Below are 6,087 nucleotides of genomic sequence, written 5' to 3' on the forward strand. Positions count from 1 at the left end.
ATTAGTTAACTGACCTATTATGAAATTAACTGTGTTAATGCAATTGGAATCTGACCAATCAGTATATAGACAGGAGATAATTTTATGTGAAGAAAAAGACATACATACATCATTTTGATAATTATAAACAACAGGCTGGAAGTCTTATGGATTCTCTAGTATCAGATGTCAAATGACCAATGATTTCCATTCAAGTAGAAATATTATTATCTTATGGCGGTGCATTTCTATTCACCAAGACAATAATTTTGTCTTAGAATCTACTTGGATATTTCATGGCAGAATCCTACTTCAGTTTCTTTCCTGTAAAGTGAAGTTATATTTGAATATAAAAGCAGGTTTTTGATGAGAGACGTGAAGCCTCTTCTTGTCCTGGGTGGAGATGCTCCACTCTGCACAGTTTTGTGGCTGGTGTTCGTCCTTCGAACATTTTCATGCTTCTCAGTGACAGTGTACAGGTACAGCAGTTAACACAGTGGGCATGATGCACTTGTACCAAATGAATGATCAGCGCTCATCTCCAGTGCTGGGCCTCTTTAATTCTGGTTGATTCCGTTTGACTCCAAGGAAAGCAGGAATAGGTTATATCTGTTTGGGATCATTTTGGTGATTAGTGACAGAACTCTGTGACCTGTGACCAAAATAACCAGAATTAAAAGATATACAATATAATATAATGCCATCTACTATAATAATATGGTATGAATATGTATAAAAACAGAAATCAGGAAGGAGATTATTATTTGGGGAGGAAGGAGCATAAGGAAGAAGGTAGAGAGTATGAGCAAAGTACAATGATAAATGTGCATATGAAAATGTCATGAATACTTACCTGGCAGGGGAGATTCCATGATCACGAAGGTGGTTTTCCCAGGGCGAGGCTTATCCATTGCACTCCGGATGTGCTGACCCCTGCAATTTCCCCAAATTCGGGAAACTCGACTGCATAATTTGTGGTAGTGGGGGACTGCGTTTGCGCTCTTCCCCTGAAGAAGAAAAAGAAAAAAAAAGAAAAAAAAAAGAAAAAAAAAAAAAGAAAATGTCATGAAGAAATCCATTGTTTTGTACTTGCAAGGCTAAATTAGGGCTGGTAGAGGTATTTGCTGCCAAGTCGAATGATCTGAGTTTGATCCCCAGGACCCACATAGAAGAAGGCAAGAAGTGACTTCTGTAAGCCATCCTCTGGCCTCCACATGTGTGTTGTTGTATGCTGGCATGTGTGTATGTGAGCACACACGCAACACACACACACACACACACACACACACACACACACACACTCACTCAGAGTAATTTCATTTCCCAAAATAATTTTAAAATGTAAATAAAATTGGCAGGTGGTAGTTTCAAGATGCTCCGATATGAGAAACATGTGACCGTATGGCTCAAAGGAGCTTCTTCCTCTCCCTCTCCCCCCCTTGTTCCTTTCTCCCTCCCTCTCTCCTTTTCCTCCTTCTCCCAGCCTCCCTTGTTTTATGATTAGATTAATTTCCTCCCTGAGGTTGCAAAAGTAGCTGCTAGAATCTCCAGGAACCGAAATATGGTCTTTCAGTTCCGATCCAACAGAAGAAAAGCGCTAATCTTTGCCTGAGCAGTTCTAGAGGCAAAATCATGACCCTCACTTGGGGTTGGGAAGATCTACTCAATGGTAATTCTGGTCCATACAGTCTAGGCATGGGCTTAATAGCCTTCCTGGCAAGGACAGAGTCACAGGCAGATCCAGTGACAGGATGAGGGAGAGGTGAGACCCCAAATAAAAATACAGGCTGCACCAGGACCAGACAGATGCCTCATAACCAGGTGGTGAATGTCAAACACGAAGGGGGGGGGGGCTGGTGATAACATTCTCCTTCTCACTCTCTATGAGAAGTGGCCATCCAACTCCAGCTGTAAGAAGAGGTGCCACAGTCACAGACAGTAACTCTTGGGAGGAGGAGGGGGCTGGGAAGGCATAAGGCGAGAGCATGCCGAATCAGTTGAGACCAGGAATCCTGGTCCAGAGCAATGGCTTACAAATATGCCAGGGATAATTTAGAACTTTTTAGACCCACAGAAGACTCACACTAGTGCTAGGACCCAAGTAGCAGCATCTTTAGATCCCTAAGTAAGTGGTGGTAGAGCCAACTCTGAGAGCTAGTGGTCAAAAGAGGTATCATAAAGGATTTGTAAATTTGTAGAGTAGATCCTCAGCAAATGCTTCATGCCTACTTGATTTCAAGGAGATGAAGGATAAAGGCAGCCACCTATGTGCATGTGCCATTGGCTGCCCATTCCAGCTCATAGTCAGCTCCCGCTACATCTCCACCTTCATTTTCCCAGTTAAGATGTAAAGAGCCTTGTGGTGGCACACACTTTTAATCTCAGTAGTAGGGAGACAGAGGCAGGTGGATGTCTGAGTTCAAGGCCAGCCTGGTCTACAGCGGGAGTTCCAGTACATCCAGGGATACACAGAGAAACCCTGCCTCGAAAAACAAACCAACCAACCAACAAACAACCCAAAAAACCAAACCAAACAAAACCCAATCAAAAATCAAAAACCTCCATTCACAGTAAAGAAGACTAGAGTAACTGCCAGGACCTGCTTACAGGCCCTGCTTACAAGTAAAACAGACTCACCAGGCTGTCTGTCCTTCATCCTCCTTCCCACCACAACCTTAAGTTGTAAGAGTTTAAAGGTGAGTGCTGATGGCTGCTGGGGCAACTAAGTTCCCTCGACCGAAGAACAGAAATCAGCCCTGGAGGCAGGCCTGAGGGTTGACAGAGGTGGCACCATCCAAGGCATGGGTGACATACTAGTGCCCAAGTACCTTGCCCTGTCTCCTGTTCCCTTCTATAAACACATTTTTTTTTTCAGACACAGTCATTTTTCATTCCCCCAACCCTGTCCACAGATGCCGTGTACCACAATGGGAAAGGCAAGAGATGATTCACTTCGCAGGCTAACTAAACTGTTCACTATCTAACAACTCACGGGAAGAGCTTGCAAGCCATCGGACGAGTTTACATTTGTATGTTCCCCTCCTTTGGAGGGAGGGCATTTCTATATGAACTCAGGACTGATGGCAATTCTCATGGAATGCAGTTAAGAGTCTTCCAATTGTCCATCCATTCACTTAAGCAGTAAACATTTATGGAGCACCTGTAATATGCTCGCCATCAAGAGCTTAGAGTCTCTTAAGACAAAGGAAAACAGGATGAAGCTGGTAAAAATCTACAGTAAAAGGCACGCTATCACAATATAACAATGTTCTGTCTGCAGGTGATGAGAGGGCATGTGCTGCTGTCATTATCACTGTGGGCTCAGTCATTGACAGAGTGCCCAGTAGGCAGAAGGAGGTCGTGAAGTCTTGGGTGAATAGTTAATTTATCAACGGATACGGTAGGAATGAGCAAAAGAAGCCAGAGGATGAATATAATGCGAGCTGCGATGCAGTGTAGTTGACCTATGCAGCTTCAGAGGTGGAAGGAAAAAGAGGCAGAAGGCTGGAAGTGGAGAGTCTAGCCCAGTGGAGCCAGTTCTCCTGAGAGTTCTGTGGACCCATCCGGGATGGGGTGTAGTACTGTGTGGCTGAAGATGACAGTCATGCTGGGTGGGGGTGTAAATGTAGTATTTAACATTAAAAGTCTATTCTGTTCTTGATTCAGAAGCTCCCAGGAGCTTCCTGTCATCTATAGGATGAAATCAAAACTCCTTGGAAGATCTACCATGTCCTTCACGGTCTCTTTCCTGCTGTCTCTCCTCACTTCCCTGCTTAGCTGCTGCTTTTTAGGTTTTTGCTTTGGGATTGTGCGTTATTTCACCGTTGTCTTTTCCTCTTGGCATGCCAGTCCTAAACAAGGGCAACTATCAAACTTTTCCATCTCACTAACACTCTTTGTGCCATTTTTTTTGGATGCAATTAACTGTATGTGTCATCTTCCTACCTTAATAGTGCTGCTCTGATGACTTGGACTCTTTCAGTGATTAATGCTCGTATCCATCGTTACATTACAAACTCCAGGAAACAGATCTCAAAGACTTCTTCTCATATCTACTTTTCTGTTGCTATGATAGAACCATGACCGAGGCAACTTATACTTAAGTTTAGTTCTGCTTAAGGTTCTAGAGGGAGGTTCTGTTAGGGAGGGACAGCAGTAGGCAGCCAGAGCAGGAAGCCAAGAGATTACGTTTTTAACTGCAAACATGAAGCAGAGAAGAAACAGAAGTGGGGGAAGACTAGCCTACCCCCAGTGTTATACTTCCTCTACCAAGGTTCTAACCTCCTAAAGGTCCAAAAGTTTCTCCAAACAGTGGGACCAAGTGTTCAAATACCTGAGCCTATTTCTCATTCAAACCACCACAGTAATCTTAATACTTGATGTGCAGTTAATATTTGAGTGGATACATAAGCACTTGTGGAGTAAATACATGAATGAGTCAGATGAATAAGTTAAAAAGTTGAAACACAGCACTGTTTGCCGGCTCCTTGCCGGATCCAGGCGAGAGTCAGGTCCTGATCCTGGCAGGATCTCTCCAAGGCTGATCGGGATGGCGATTGTCGACGGCCCAAAAGAAACACACCGAGCCAGGAGTCTGTCAAAGCAGGAACTCAACTTAATGGCATCAGCCTCTCGTTTATATAAGTTCGGAACATAAGGAGGGGGATTTTTGGTGGGGTAAGAAGCAGGGCGTTGTGGCGCTCGCCTTTAGTCCTAGCACTAGGGAGGCAGAGGCAGGCAGATTTCTGAGTTCGAGGCCATCCTGGTCAAAGTGAGTTCCAGGATAGCCAAGGCTATACAGAGAAACCCTGTCTCGACCCCCCCCCCCCAAAAAAAAAAAAAAATACATAGGAGACAGAGAAGGGTGACTGAGGGTATGGAGTAACAGACAGGGCCAATGGCAAAGCTCTACATCAGCAACAGTGGCAGGGCAGAGGCAGGGCCAAACAGGTCTTCCTGAGTCACCCTGATACGGAAGTGACTGAGACAGGTCTCAAAACTCAGGTCAGGCTCGGATTTGTCCTCAAGACCCAAACCAGGGCCAAAACGCGGCCCAACAGCTGTTAGAAAAAGTCAGAGAAGAGTCAAAAAAGTCAGAGAAGAGTCACCAGGACTGTGAGGTTGGAAGTGTTCTCACGCAGGTCATGTTTCAAAAGGAAATACTGAAATGTATTTTCGAAGATTTTGTGTGTTTGTTTTTGAGATGAGGACCTACTATATAGCCCAGGTGGCACTCAAACTTGAGATCTTTCTGCCCAAACTGGAATTACGGGCATACGGGAAAGAAAGTCTGTGCATCGGACTGCTTTTGATTATCATAACAAAACACTTGAAGCAATCAACTTTTAAAAAGAGAGGCTTGCTTTGACTCACAGTCTTGTAGGTTCTGGGCCATGACCAGTTACCCCACTGCTTTGGACAAATGACACAACAGCCCATGGTCACAGGAACGAATGATGGAGCAAAACTTGTTCCCTTCATGCCAAGAAGCAAAGGAGAAGAAAAGACTGAGGTTTCACTGTCCCTTCATAGGGACGTCTCCAATAACCTGAGTTTCTCTTACCAGGCCCCATGTGTTAGGGGCTCTACCACCTCTGAACAGCCACCCAGAGACCAAGCCCTTAACACACAAACTTTAGGAAAACACCCACATTAGAATTTGTATTCTTAGCTTGGAAAAATATATTTCAAAGACTATAAGAAAAGTAATGTCTTGTTTCTTCCTTTTTAAAAAATTTACGAAGTAGTCAGGACTTTAAAATCTATACATATTATTGTGTTGTAAATGTATTGATTCTGACTGATACAGCCTATGGATGCATTATTTCCATAGGTTAGTGGAATTTGTACTTCTGACTCCTTGAACTTAGCTACAATGAACATATCCCTCCTGTTCTTGCATTAACAAATGTGAGAATTTGCTGGGATATTTATTGAAGAATGGGTCTCAGGGTGTATATCTGTATTTAATCTAAGAAGTGCAGTCTTTCTTTCTTTCTTTCTTTCTTTCTTTCTTTCTTTCTTTCTTTCTTTCTTTCTTTCTTTCTCTCTCTCTCTTTCTTCCTTCCTTCCTTTCTCTCTTTCTCTTTCTCTCTCTCTTTCTTTCTT

The 6,087-nt window shown here is 43.6% G+C and overlaps 1 non-coding gene across 1 annotated transcript; it reads left to right on the plus strand.

The window, feature by feature from the left end:
• Positions 1–824: 824 nt before the first annotated feature.
• Positions 825–988, plus strand: LOC115030003. The gene has a single exon (XR_003835602.1). It is a non-coding gene; the product is annotated as a U1 spliceosomal RNA (small nuclear RNA).
• The last annotated feature ends 5,099 nt before the right edge of the window (positions 989–6,087 follow it).

The sequence above is a fragment of the Mus caroli genome, chromosome 19, assembly GCF_900094665.2.
Source record: "Mus caroli chromosome 19, CAROLI_EIJ_v1.1, whole genome shotgun sequence".
Classification (NCBI taxonomy): domain Eukaryota; kingdom Metazoa; phylum Chordata; class Mammalia; order Rodentia; family Muridae; genus Mus; species Mus caroli.